This window comes from Ambystoma mexicanum, chromosome 1q (genome assembly GCF_040938575.1).
Source record: "Ambystoma mexicanum isolate Mex_15411 chromosome 1q, UKY_AmexF1_1, whole genome shotgun sequence".
NCBI classification, from domain to species: domain Eukaryota; kingdom Metazoa; phylum Chordata; class Amphibia; order Caudata; family Ambystomatidae; genus Ambystoma; species Ambystoma mexicanum.
The window spans coordinates 525,491,535-525,505,761 of record NC_090922.1 but is presented as its reverse complement, the minus strand read 5'-3'; the positions used below and the strand labels follow the sequence as shown (position 1 = coordinate 525,505,761).

The 14,227-nt window shown below is 60.3% G+C and overlaps 1 protein-coding gene across 3 annotated transcripts in view; it reads left to right on the top strand.

The window, feature by feature from the left end:
- Positions 1–9,182: 9,182 nt before the first annotated feature.
- GRIK5 (glutamate ionotropic receptor kainate type subunit 5) overlaps positions 9,183–14,227 on the top strand; it is a 1,788,232-nt gene continuing 1,783,187 nt past the window's right edge. The window contains exon 1 of one of the 3 annotated variants that reach the window (XM_069640936.1): positions 9,183–12,021. The gene's annotated coding sequence lies outside the window, so the exon portion shown is untranslated. The remainder of the gene's footprint in view (positions 12,022–14,227) is intronic. The other 2 variants (XM_069640937.1, XM_069640938.1) reach the window with 2 other exon arrangements.

Genomic DNA, 14,227 nt, shown 5'->3' with positions numbered 1-14,227 from the left:
TGGTGTGGGGGGCTGTGAGACCCCTCTCCCCTGCTTCCCTCACACGGATGGCATGTGTGGCTATGAGACCCCTCTACCCTGCCACCCTTGCACGGATGGTGTGTGAGACCCCTCTCCCCTGCCTCCCTCGCCTCCCTCGCATGGATGGTGTGTGAAACCCCTCTCCGCTGCCTCCCTTGCATGGATGGTGTGTGAGACCCCTCTTCCCTGCTTCCCTCGCGCGGATGGTGTGTGAGACCCCTCTCCTCTTCCTCCCTCGTGCGGGTGGTGTGGGGGACTGTGAGACCCCTCTCCCCTGCCTCTATCGCATGAATGGTGTGGGGGCCTGTGAGACCCCTCTCCCCTTTCTCCCTCGCACGGATGGTGTGTGAGACCCCTCTCCCCTTCCTCCCTCGCGTGGGTGGCATTTGAGACCCCTCTCCCCTGCCTCCTTCGCATGGATAGTGTGGGGGGATGTGAGACCCCTCTCCCCTGCCTCCCTCGTGTGGGTGGTCTGAGGGGCTTTGAGATCCCTCTTCCCTGCCTCACTCGCATGGATGGCGAGTGAGACCCCTCGCCCCTGCCTCCCTCGTGTGGATGCTGCGGGGGGCTGTGAGACCCCTGTCTGCTGCCTCCCTCGCATGGATGGCGTGTGAGACCCCTCTCCCCTGCCTCCCTTACATGGATGGCGTTTGAGACCGCTCTCGCCGGTCTCCATCGCATGGATGGCGTGTGTGACCCCTCTATCCTTACTCCCTCGCATGGATGGTGTGTGACTCCTCTTCCCTGCCTCCCTCGCAGGATGGTGTGTGGGCTGTGATACCCCTCTCCCCTGCCTCCCTCGCGTGGTTGGTGTGTGAGTCCCTCTCCCCTGCCTCCCTCGCATGGATGGTGTGTGGGGCTGTGAGACCCCTCTCTGCTGCCTCCCTCGCATGTATGGTGTGTGAGATCCCTCTCCCCTGCCTCCCTCGCACGGATGGTGTGTGGGGCTGTGAGACCACTCTCCCCTGCCTCCCTCGCAGGATGGTGTGTGGGCTGTGATACCCCTCTCCCCTGCCTCCCTCGCGTGGTTGGTGTGTGAGTCCCTCTCCCCTGCCTCCCTCGCATGGATGGTGTGTGGGGCTGTGAGACCCCTCTCTGCTGCCTCCCTCGCGTGGATGGTGTGTGAGATCCCTCTCCCCTGCCTCCCTCGCACGGATGGTGTGTGGGGCTGTGAGACCACTCTCCCCTGCCTCCCTCGCATGGATGGTGTGTGAGACCCCACTCCCCTGCCTCCCTCGGAGGATGGTGTGTGGGGCTGTGAGACTCCTCTCCCCTGCCTCCCTCGCGTGGATGGTGTGTGACTCCCTCTCCACTGCCTCCATCACATGGATGGTGTGGGGGGCTGTGAGACCCCTCTCCCCTGCCTCCCTCGCGTGGGTGGTGTGGGGGGCTGTGAGATCCCTCTTCCCTGCCTCCCTCGCATGGATGGCGGGTGGGACCCCTGACCCCTGCCTCCCTCGCGTGGATGGTGTGGGGGGCTGTGAGATCCCTCTTCCCTGCCTCCCTCGCATGGATGGCGGGTGGGACCCCTGACCCCTGCCTCCCTCGCGTGGATGGTGTGGGGGGCTGTGAGACCCCTCTCTGCTGCCTCCCTCGCATGGATGGTGTGGGGGGCTGTGAGACCCCTCTCCCCTGCCTCCCTCCGTGGGTGGTGTCGGGCGCTGTGAGATCCCTCTCCCCTGCCTCCCTCGCATGGATGGTGTGGGGGACCCATCTCCCCTGCCTCACTCGCACAGATGGTTTGGGGGGCAGTGAGACCCCTCTCCCTCACATGGATGGCGTGTGAGACCCCTCTCCCCTGCCTCCCTAGTGCAGATGGTGTGGGGGGCTGTGAGACCCCTCTCCTCTGCCTCCCTTACATGGATGGCGTTTGAGACCCCTCTCCCCTGCCTCCCTCGCATGGGTGGCATGTGAGACCCCTCTCCCCTTACTCCCTCGCACGGATGGTATGGAGAGCTGTGAGACCCCTCTCCCATGCCTTCCTCGCGCGGATGGTGTGTGAGACCCCTCTCCCCTGCCTGCCTCGCACGGATGGTATGGAGAGCTGTGAGACCCCTCTCCCATGCCTTCCTCACGCGGATGGTGTGGGGGGCTGTGAGACCCCTCTCCCCTGCCTCCCTCACACAGATGGCGTGTGTGGCTATGAGACCCCTCTACCCTGCCTCCCTCGCACGGATGGTGTGTGAGACCACTCTCCCCTGCCTCCCTCGCTTCCCTCGCACGGATGGTGTGTGAGACCCCTCTCCACTGCCTCCCTTGCATGGATGGTGTGTGAGACCCCTCTTCCCTGCTTCCCTTGCGCGGATGGTGTGTGAGACCCCTCTCCCCTCCCTCCCTCGTGTGGGTGACGTGGGGGCCTGTGAGACCCCTCTCACCTGCCTCCCTTGCACAGATGGTGTGTGAGACCCCTCTCCCCTGCCTCCCTCGCGTGGATGGTGTGGGGGGCTGTGAGACCCCTCTCTGCTGTCTCCCTCGCATGGCTGGTGTTTGAGACACCTGTCCCCTGCTTCCCTCGCCCAAATGGTTTGGGGGGCAGTGAGACCCCTCTCTCTTGCATGGATGGCGTTTGAGACCGCTCTCGCCGGCCTCCATCGCATGGATGGTGTGTGAGACCCCTCTATCCTTACTCCCTCACACGGATGGTGTGTGGGGCTGTGAGACCCCTCTCCCCTGCCTTCCTCGCATGGATGGTGTGTGAGACCCCTCTCCCCTGTCTGCCTCGCACGGATGGTGTGGGGGGCTGTGAGACCCTCTCCCCTGCCTTCCTCACGCAGTTGGTGTTGGGGGCTGTGAGACCCCTCTCCCCTGCCTCCCTCACATGGATGGCGTGTGTGGCTGTGAGACCCCTCTACCCTGCCTCCCTCGCACGGATGGTGTGTGAGACCCTTCTCCCCTGCCTCCTTCGCATGGATGGTGTGTGAGACCCCTCTCCCCTGCCTCCCTCACACGGATGGTGTGTGAGACCCATCTCCCCTGCCTCCCTTGCATGGATGACGTGTGAGACCCCTCTCCCCTGCCTCCCTCGTTCAGATGGCATGCAAGACCACTTTCCCCTGCCTCCCTTGCATGGATGTTGAGGGGGGCTGTGAGATCTCTCTCCCCTGCCTCCCTCGCATGGATAGCATGTGATACCCCTCTCACCTGCCTCCCTCGCATGGATAGCATGTGAGACCACTCTCCCCTGCCTCCCTCTCATGGATGGTGTGTGAGACCCTTCTCCCCTGCCTCCCTCGCATGGATAGCATGTGATACCCCTCTCACCTGCCTCCCTCGCATGGATAGCATGTGAGACCACTCTCCCCTGCCTCCCTCTCATGGATGGTGTGTGAGACCCTTCTCCCCTGCCTCCCTCGCATGGATGGCGTGTGAGACCCCTCTCCCCTGTCTCCCTCGCATGGATGGTGTGGGGGGGTGTGAAAGTGTGAAACCCCTCTCTGCTGTCTCCCTTGCATGGATGGTGTGTGAGATCCCTCTCATCTGCCTCCCTTGCATGGATGGTGTGTGAGACCCCTCTCCTCCTCCTCCCTCGTGTGGATGGTGTGTGAGACCCCTCTCACCTGCCTCCGTCACACCCCTGCCTCCCGCGTACAGATGGTGTTTGAGACCTCTCTCCCCTGCCTCCCTCGCATGGATGGCGTGTGAGACCCCTCTCCCCTGCTTCCCTCACATGGATGGTGTGGGGGGCTGTGAGATCTCTCTCCCCTGGCTCCTTCGCATGGATGGTGTGTGAGACCCTTCCCCCCTGCCTCCCTTGCATAGTTGGCATATGAGAACCCTCTCCCCTGCCTTGCTTGCATGGATGGCGTGTGAGACCCCTCTCCCATGCCTCCCTCTCATGGATGGCATGTGAGACCGCTCTCTGATGCCTCCCTCGCATGGTGTGTGAGACCCTTCTCCCCTGCCTCCCTCGCATGGATGGTGTGTGAGACCCCTTTCCCATGCCTCCCTCGCCTCGATCACACGGATGGTGTGTGAGATCCCTCTCCCCTGCCTCCCTCGCATGGATGGCACGTAAGACCCCTCTCTCCTGCCTCCCTCACCTGGATGGCGTGAGAGACCCTTCTTCCCTGCCTCCCTCGCATGGATGGTGTGGGGGGGCTGTGAGATCCCTCTCGTCTGCCTCCCTCACATGGATGGTGTGTGAGACCCCTCGCCCCTGCCTCCCTCGCATGAATGGCGTGTGAGACCCCTCTCGCCTGCCTCCCTCACATGGATGGCGTGTGAGACACCTCTACCCTTCCTCCCTCTCCTGGATGGTGTGTGAGACCCTTCTCCCCTGCCTCCCTCGCATGGATGGTGTGTGAGACCCCTCTCCCCTGCCTCCCTTGCACGGATGGCATGTGAGACCCCTCTCCCCTGCCTCCCTCGCGCGGATGGTGTGTGAGACCCCTCTCCCCTGCCTCCCTCGCGCGGATGGTGTGGGGGGCTGTGAGACCCCTCTCCCTTGCCTCCCTCGCACGGATGATGTGTGAGACCCTTCTGCCCTGCCTCCCTCGCATTGATGGTGTCTGAGACCCCTCTCCCTGCCTCCCACACCTCCCTCGCACAGATGGTGTGTGAGACCCCTCTCCCCTGCCTCCCTCGCATGGATTGTGTGTGAGACCCCTCTCCCCTGCCTCCCTTGCTCATATGGCATGTGGGACCCCTCTCCCCTGCCTCCCTCGCATGGATGGTGTGGGGGGCTGTGAGATGTCTCTCCCCTGCCTCCCTCACATGGATGGTGTGGGGGCTGTAAGACCCCTCTCTGCTACCTCCCTCGCATGGATGGTGTGGGGACTGTGAGATCCCTCTCCCCTGCCTCCCTCACATGGATGGTGTGGGGGCTGTGAGACCCCTCTACCCTGCCTCCCTCTCACGGATGGTGTGTGAGATCCCTCTCCCCGGCCTCCCTCGCATAGATGTTGTGTGGTGCTGTGAGACCCCTCTCCCTTGCCTCCCTCGCATGGATGGCGTGTGAGACCCCTCTCCCCTGCCTCCCTCGCATGGATGGTGTGGGGGGCTGTGAGATGTCTCTCCCCTGCCTCCCTCACATGGATGGTGTGGGGGCTGTAAGACCCCTCTCTGCTACCTCCCTCGCATGGATGGTGTGGGGACTGTGAGATCCCTCTCCCCTGCCTCCCTCACATGGATGGTGTGGGGGCTGTGAGACCCCTCTACCCTGCCTCCCTCTCACGGATGGTGTGTGAGATCCCTCTCCCCGGCCTCCCTCGCATAGATGTTGTGTGGTGCTGTGAGACCCTTCCCCCCTGCCTCCCTTGCATAGTTGGCATATGAGAACCCTCTCCCCTGCCTTGCTTGCATGGATGGCGTGTGAGACCCCTCTCCCATGCCTCCCTCTCATGGATGGCATGTGAGACCGCTCTCTGATGCCTCCCTCGCATGGTGTGTGAGACCCTTCTCCCCTGCCTCCCTCGCATGGATGGTGTGTGAGACCCCTTTCCCATGCCTCCCTCGCCTCGATCACACGGATGGTGTGTGAGATCCCTCTCCCCTGCCTCCCTCGCATGGATGGCACGTAAGACCCCTCTCTCCTGCCTCCCTCACCTGGATGGCGTGTGAGACCCTTCTTCCCTGCCTCCCTCGCATGGATGGTGTGGGGGGGCTGTGAGATCCCTCTCGTCTGCCTCCCTCACATGGATGGTGTGTGAGACCCCTCGCCCCTGCCTCCCTCGCATGAATGGCGTGTGAGACCCCTCTCCCCTGCCTCCCTCACATGGATGGCGTGTGAGACACCTCTACCCTTCCTCCCTCTCCTGGATGGTGTGTGAGACCCTTCTCCCCTGCCTCCCTCGCATGGATGGTGTGTGAGACCCCTCTCCCCTGCCTCCCTTGCACGGATGGCATGTGAGACCCCTCTCCCCTGCCTCCCTCGCGCGGATGGTGTGTGAGACCCCTCTCCCCTGCCTCCCTCGCGCGGATGGTGTGGGGGGCTGTGAGACCCCTCTCCCTTGCCTCCCTCGCACGGATGATGTGTGAGACCCTTCTGCCCTGCCTCCCTCGCATTGATGGTGTCTGAGACCCCTCTCCCTGCCTCCCACACCTCCCTCGCACAGATGGTGTGTGAGACCCCTCTCCCCTGCCTCCCTCGCATGGATTGTGTGTGAGACCCCTCTCCCCTGCCTCCCTTGCTCATATGGCATGTGGGACCCCTCTCCCCTGCCTCCCTCGCATGGATGGTGTGGGGGGCTGTGAGATGTCTCTCCCCTGCCTCCCTCACATGGATGGTGTGGGGGCTGTAAGACCCCTCTCTGCTACCTCCCTCGCATGGATGGTGTGGGGACTGTGAGATCCCTCTCCCCTGCCTCCCTCACATGGATGGTGTGGGGGCTGTGAGACCCCTCTACCCTGCCTCCCTCTCACGGATGGTGTGTGAGATCCCTCTCCCCGGCCTCCCTCGCACAGATGTTGTGTGGTGCTGTGAGACCCCTCTCCCTTGCCTCCCTCGCATGGATGGTGTGTGAGACCCCTCTCTCAACCACCAACGCATGGATAGTGTGGGGTGCTGTGAGATCTCTCTCCACTGCCTCCCTCGCACGGATGGTGTGTGAGACCCCTCTCCCCTGCCTCCCTTGCATGGATGGTGTGGGGGGCTGTGAGACCCCTCTCCCCTGACTCCCTCGCAGGATGGTGTGGGGGCTGTAAGACCCCTCTCTGCTACCTCCCTCGAATGGATGGTGTGGGGGCTGTGAGATCCCTCTCCCCTGCCTCCCTCGCGTGGATGGTGTGTGAGACCCCTCTCCCCTGCCTCCCTCGCATGGATGGTGTGGGGGACTGTGAGATATCTCTCCCCTGCCTTCCTTGCACGGATGCTGTGTGAGACCCCTCTCCCTTACCTCCCTCGTGTGGATGGTGTGTGAGACTCCTCTCCCCTGCCTCCCTTGCATGGATGGTGTGTGGGACCCCTCTCCCCTGCCTCCTTCGCATGGATGGTGTGTGAGACCCCTCTCCTCTGCCTCCCTCGGAGGATGGTGTGTGCGGCTGTGAGACCCCTCTCCCCTACCTCCCTTGCGTGGATGATGTGTGAGTCCCTCTCCCCTGCCTCCCTCGCACGGATGCTGTGTGAGACCCCTCTCCCTTGCCTCCCTCGCGTGGATGGTGTGTGAGACCCCTCTCCCCTGCCTCCCTCGCATGGATGGTGTGTGAGACCCCTCTCCGCTGCCTCCCTCGCATGGATGGTGTGTGAGACCCCTCTTCCCTGGCTCCCTCGGAGGATGGTGTGTGGGTTGTGATACCCCTCTCCCTTGCCTCCCTTGCTTGGTTGGTGTGTGAGTCCCTCTCCCCTGCCTCCCTCGCATGGATGGTGTGTGGGGCTGTGAGACCCCTCTCCCCTGCCTCCCACTCATGGATAGTGTGTGAGACCCCTCTCCCCTGCCTCCCTCGGAGGATGGTGCGTGGGGCTGTGAGACCCCTCTCCCCTGCCTCCCTCGCGTGGATGGTGTGTGAGTCCCTCTCCCCTGCCTCCCTCGCATGGATGGTGTGTGAGATCCCTCTCCCTTGCCTCCCTCGAACGGATGGTGTGTGGGGCTGTGAGACCCCTATCCCCTGCCTCCCACTCATGGATAGTGTGTGAGACCCCTCTCCCCTGCCTCCCTCGGAGGATGGTGCGTGGGGCTGTGAGACCCCTCTCCCCTGCCTCCCTCGCGTGGATGGTGTGTGAGTCCCTCTCCCCTGCCTCCCTCGCATGGATGGTGTGTGGGGCTGTGAGACCCCTCTCCCCTGCCTCCCTCGCATGGATGGTGTGTGAGTCCCTCTCCCCTGCCTCCCTCGCATGGATGGTGTGTGGGACCCCTCTCCCCTGCCTCCCTCGCATGGATGGTGTGTGAGACAACTCTCCCCTGCCTCCCCCGGAGGATGGTGTGTGGGGCTGTGAGATCCCTCTCCCCTGCCTCCCTCGCGTGTATGATGTGAGTCCCTCTCCCCTGCCTCCCTTGCACAGATGCTGTGAGACCCCTCTCCCTTGCCTCCCTCGCGTGGATTGTGTGTGAGACCCCTCTCCCCTGCCTCCATCGCATGGATGGTGTGTGAGACCTCTCTCCCCTGCCTCCCCCGGAGGATGGTGTGTAGGGCTGTGAGACCCTTCTCCCCTGCCTCCCTCGCGTGGATGATGTGTGAGTCCCTCTCCCCTGCCTCCCTTGCACGGATGCTGTGTGAGACCCCTCTCCCTTGCCTCCCTCACATGGATTGTGTGTGAGACCCCTCTCCCCTGCCTCCATCGCATGGATGGTGTGTGAGACCCCTCTACCCTGCCTCCCTCGGAGGATGGTGTGTGGGGCTGTGATACCCTTCTCCCCTGCCTCCCTTGCGTGGTTGGTGTGTGAGTCCCTCTTCCCTGCCTCCCTCGCATGGATGGTGTGTGGGGCTGTGAGACCCCTCTCTGCTTCTTCCCTCGCATGGATGGTGTGTGAGATCCCTCTCCCCTGCCTCCCTCGCACGGATGGTGTGTGGGGCTGTGAGACCCCTCTCCCCTGCCTTCCTCGCATGGATGGTGTGTGAGACCCCTCTCCCCTGCCTCCCTCGGAGGATGGTGTGTGGGGCTGTGAGACCCCTCTCCCCTGCCTCCCTCGTGTGGATGGTGTGTGAGTCCCTCTCCCCTGCCTCCCTCGCATGGATGGTGTGTGAGACCCCTCTACCCTGCCTCCCTCGCACGGATGGTGTGTGGGGCTGTGAGACCCCTCTCCCCTGCCTCCCTCGCAGGGATGGTGTGTGAGACCCCTCTCCCCTGCCTCCCTCGCAGGGATGGTGTGTGAGACCCCTCTACCCTGCCTCCCTCAGAGGATGGTGTGTGGGGCTGTGATACCCTTCTCCCCTGCTCCCTCGCGTGGTTGGTGTGTGAGTCCCTCTCCCTGCCTCCCTCGCATGGATGGTGTGTGGGGCTGTGAGACCCCTCTCCCCTGCCTCCCTCGCAAGAATGGTGTGTGACATCCCTCTCCCCTGCCTCCCTCGGAGGTTGGTGTGTGGGGCTGTGAGACCCCTCTCCCCTGCCTCCCTCGCGTGGATGGTGTGTGAGTCCCTCTCCCCTGCCTCCCTCACATGGATGGTGTGTGGGGCTGTGAGACCCCTCTCCCCTGCCTCCCTCGCATGGATGGTGTATGAGACCCCTCTCCCCTGCCTCCCTCGAATGGATGGTGTATGAGACCCCTCTCCCCTGCCTCTCTCGCATGGATGGTGTATGAGACCCCTCTCCCCTGCCTCCCTCGCAGGGATGGTGTGGGGGGCTGTGAGACCTGCATACAGAGCAGCTCATCTGGATTCTGCCTGCGCTCCGAGGAGCGTCTCTGAATGCCAATCCACCTCTGACACCCTCCCCCCTCCCTCACCGAGGCAGTGCAGCCCCCGCCTGCCGCGGTCCCCCCTCCAGGAATCCCGGCACCGACGAGCGAGCCAGCGAAAGGGCGAACACACGATCGGGGAGAGGACCGCGAGCCTCCGCCGGCCCCCCTCCCACGTCGCACCCTGAGGATGCTGCGGGACTGACCGGCCGCGCACCCCCTGCACCGGGCGACGAGGAGGTGCAAAGGACAGGACCAAGGCGGGAGACGACGCGGGCAAGGGGGTCCTGACACCTCTCGCCAAAGCGCACGCTCCCGCGCCCCCTGCTGCACACACCACCCAGGGGGGAGGCGCGGGGCGGGGGGCTGCTGGCGCCGAGCCTCCTTGGATGCGGGGCGGCCTGGTCCACAGCGGAGGAGCCGAAGATGGCACGGTTGCACCCATCGACCCGGTGCTGAGGCCGCCCGCCCGCCACCCGGGAATCCCTTCCCGTCGGATTCCATCTGCTGCCACCTCGTCTCGGGGACTCCCGCTTGCTGGACAGCTCCAACTTTCCGTTTTTCCTGCTGGATTTGCTCTCTCCACACCCTCTGTTTTCACAAGTGGGGGCTGCAGGGGAGAAACCGGCGGCGACGGATGCCTGTTTTTCGCTGGGTTTTGCCTGCCCATCTCTCTCTCTCATTCAGGGGCGCGCTGCCTGGACCCTGGTTCTGACCCGGGGCTTTAAGCATTAGGTCGCCTGCATGTCCTCGTCGCTAGTCTACTGCCCAAAACCGGGCTGCTCTGCCGCAAAATGCACCCGAGTCACCGAGCCAATGTTCCGCTGACATCCGCGGAGCACCCACGCCGCCCCCAGGCACCCGGAAGCCCACGACGTGCGGGGTTGCTGACCACTTAACCGCCTTCCGACTGCGGTCAACAATATTTATCCCCTCCCCCTTAGGGCTCATATAGCGACGTCGCCTCAAGAAACGCGGCTCGGCCTCCGTGTACTCTGGGGAGTTAGTGCCCAGAAGCTACCCGAGGCGCTGCTTAGGTGTGGTGGCTTCGCAGTTGTTTGTGGAGGCATGTGGCAGCAGGCAGCCCGGGTTTGAAATGATTTGAGGAGTCCACTTCCTAGTGGCAGAGATTGGCCTGGTGGCCGTTGGAAAGGCCCGGGTGGCTGGGCCTGAGGGCAGCGTGTGTGTAGGTCTTCGGGTGGGCACCTGTGGGGTTCACAGGGGGGCTCCTCCGCCAGCTGGAAGTCTACCCCATGGTGGGAGAATAGGCGGGAGAGGTCAGCCCTCCAGGCGTGTGTCCGAGGATTGGGGAAGGCGGAGAGAGTTAGGGCATTTGGGGCTAGTTGTAAGAATTGGGACGCAGAGTAGAGACTCGGGCGTTCTGGGAGTGTGCATAAGGTTTTTGGAGTACAGATAGGAGTAGGCAAGTCACCAGAAGAGTTCCCACGGGTTGGGGGTTAAGGAAGGACGTGCTGTCCTGTTTTTAGTTGTTTGGGGGTAGTGAGGCGAGAAGACCTATTCCGGAGTGTGTGTAAGAATGTGGGTTTTGGCAGGAGCAGACGCCATTTGGGGGGTGTGTGTAGATATCGCGGGGACACTAGTGGAAAGGGACGGGTGTTTAGACGGTCTGGAGACGCAGGCGGCCGCGGGGGTCACCCGAGGAGCTCTGCCTGTCTAGGCTCAAGGCAAGACTCCCAAAGCATTCTTGGGGAAGGGGTGTTCCCCCAGTGCCCAACCCCGGTATTATTTGGCTCCCCGTTGTTTTGAGGGGTGCCGTCTATGGTTGTGGCAAGGAGGGAACGGGGGTCGCCTCCGCAATTCAATAAAGTGTTCATTGCTGGGGGTGTTCGCCCCTCCAAGCACCTGGAAGCAAGGCTGACTATGAAAGAGGCCTACTGGCCTCAAGGCTGGCTATGAAAGAGGCCCACTGGGCCAGGCTGCAGCAGTAATTGTTCGGCGATTTATGACCGTGAGTAGGGGGCGCGGGACACTTTCGTAGCCGGGCGACAGCCCCCTCCCCCATCGAGGCTAGGCCGCCATCCTTTTCTAATGTGTTTGGGTCTCCAGTGGCCGCTGGTCCTGGGCATTCGTCTGCCTTCTTGTGACGTTGCTTTCCAGTTTCCATCCCTTCATTACCTTCCCCGACTGACAGTCAATGAGAGAGAGAAGGTGGGCTGGTGGGGGTGAGGGGGTCCGTGGGGATCCCATTTGCTCCCGGCTACCCGAACCCCCAGGGCAAGTTGGCTCCCGTGAGTTGCTCTTCTTCCCTTGACCCTTAAACTTGTTTTGTCGTATTTTCGGGGTTCACTGTCAGACACATAGCACCTTGTTTTTTGATGGTGGAAGGAGCCTGCCGGATCTTCCAAATGCTGTTGATAACATTGTGATGCCGGTTCAGGCCCATTCATTATTGACCTGGGAATGATGAAAGACAGACTCTACCCGGATTCAAACTTGTGACTTGCAAGTTGGACAAACATTACTGCACCAGGCACATTAACGCACTGAGCTACCCTCCGAGGCGCAAATCATAGCGCATCTGCAGAGAATCTGGAATTTGCGAGGAGGAACGCGGGTGAGCCATTATTTAGGGTAAATCTACATTTGGAACGCTTGCATCCTACCCAGGAACATTGGGGAGAGAGAGAGAAAGGGGGGTCGCCTCTGTGTCTTCAAAGGGGAGGGGCGGCCAGAGGGGCCCCGCGCCCTCCCCAGTTACTCCGGCCATTCGGTAAGTTCACCTGCCTTGCTCAGTTCCTGTGCCATTGTACGACTTTGTGTTCCTTAACCAACATGTTCAGATAGCAGGGAGGAGGGTTCGGGGAGGGGCAGGGGTCTGCCAGGGGTTAGTGGTCGGTTATTCGCGTTCCCCAGCAGCAGGTGTTTTGGCGCAGCCTCTCGGTTCTGACTTCCGGTCCGGCTCCTCTGAAGGTGTGCATGTATGAGGGGTGGAGGGTGAATGGGACGTCACAGTTGCTTGATATTGGTGGCGTCAACCTGCGCCCTGTCGTGATGAAGAAGCCAGGGCCTTTGACCCTCAGCGCAGGGTCACGTTTCCCAGCAGTGACTCCCATAATTGACTGAACGCAGTCATACACGTTGTATTGGCATCTGGGGGGGACTTTCTACGTGTACGCCCTCAGACTGAACCCGTTTGCAGGGTTGGGGTGGTCAGATGGGCTACTCTGGCGGGTGGCTTGGGTGTGGGTGTGAGTGAACTCGCGGAGTGGGTCTTTGGGTGACCGGGCCTTCTGTGCCCAGGTTCCATAACCCTTTGTGCACCCCTTCTCCCGGCTCTGAGATGGAGCACTTCGAGAGGTGTGTGAGTGGAGGGAGGAGAGGGGCTGAGGTCTCTGTGTGTGCGGCTCTGTTTATTTGTGCCATTATCTGCATCGGTGTGTGTGTGTGTGCATGGAATCGTCTGCCCACTTGCATGCTGGTCTGCGTCGGTGTGTGTGTGTGTTTTTGCATGTATATTTGTGTGTATTTATCTCAGTGCAGTTTGTCTACGTGTTTGTATGTGGCGGTGCGTTTCTATCTATGCGTGCACCTGACTATGTCTGAATATGTGCGCAAGTGCCTCTCTATTTATGTGCGTGTACGTGTGTGTGTTCGTGTTCCTGTCCGTTTTGGTGCATTCGTGAGTCTGCTATGTGCATCTCTTGGTGCCTGAAGGTGTCTGTGCGTTGGGGGATGTGTCTGCCGTGTGTCTGAGCATGAATGTATCTGTGCACTTGTGGCGCTGGCTTGCTTGTCTTTGGTGGTTTACCTGTGCACATGTCACAAACACTGTGTTTCTGTGTATTTTTATTGACACCTTTCTCGATCTCTCTCCCTCCGCGTGTGTACAAACTGTCATCACGGCGCGGCTCCGTGTGTGTGTGTGGCTCGGGTGGTTCTCTACATGCGTGCATATATGCACCTGTGCTTTCATTTATGCGCTTCCCTATGTGGGCATGTGCTTATATGTATCTGTGCGCGTGTGTGTGTGTGTGGTAGAGCGGTTCTGTTTGTGAGTGTATTTGCATCTATGGGTGGTGTTTTGTGTGCACATTTCTGTATCTCTGTGTTGGCCTTTGTGTCTTTTAGTATCTGTGAGGTTGTGTGTGGTTCTCTATACGTGCGACCCTGTATAGTTCTGCATGTGTGTACACATGTAGCTCCGAGTAGTTCTGTGAGTGTGGCTCTGCGAGTGTGTGTGTATGTGTCTCAGTGTTTCTGTGTGTGCCTAATGTATACATACAACACACTTGTAATCCCAAACTTTCAACGATAAATTGAATTTGGTACAACATATATATGCGTTGCACCCAGTTGCCTAATATATATATATATATATATATATATATATATATATATATATATATATATATATATATATATATATATCAATGTGGTTCTATAAATATGCATATATGTGTCTATGTGTGGTTCTGCATGTATGTCGGTGTGGTCATCTTTGTGTGTGCATATCCGTGTAGTTCTGTTGTTTGTGTATGTGTATCTCTGGGTCGTTTTGGATGCGTACATGTATGCAGCTTTGAGTGGTTCTGTGGGTGTATATGTATTTTAGTTTTTTATATTTTTTTGGTTAGTTCTACGTTTGTATGTCATTGCATCACTTTATGGTTTGTATGTACGGACATATGTAGCTCCGTGCAGTTTTGTAAGTGTGCATTTTTCTCGGTATGCTTGTGTGTGCATCTTTCTCTGCATAGTGCAGTGTGTGTGCGTGGATATGTGTCTCTTTAGGTTCGGCATCTGCATCTATATCTATGTATTTCTGCGTGCTTCTGTGTGTGTGGGTATTGCTGTGTGGTTATTTGCTTGTGTATATGTGCATCTGAACGTGGTTCTGTATGTATGCTTATATGTAGCTCTGTCTGGTTTTGTAAGATTGTGTGTATCTCGCCGTGGTTCTGCGTGTATGCACATTT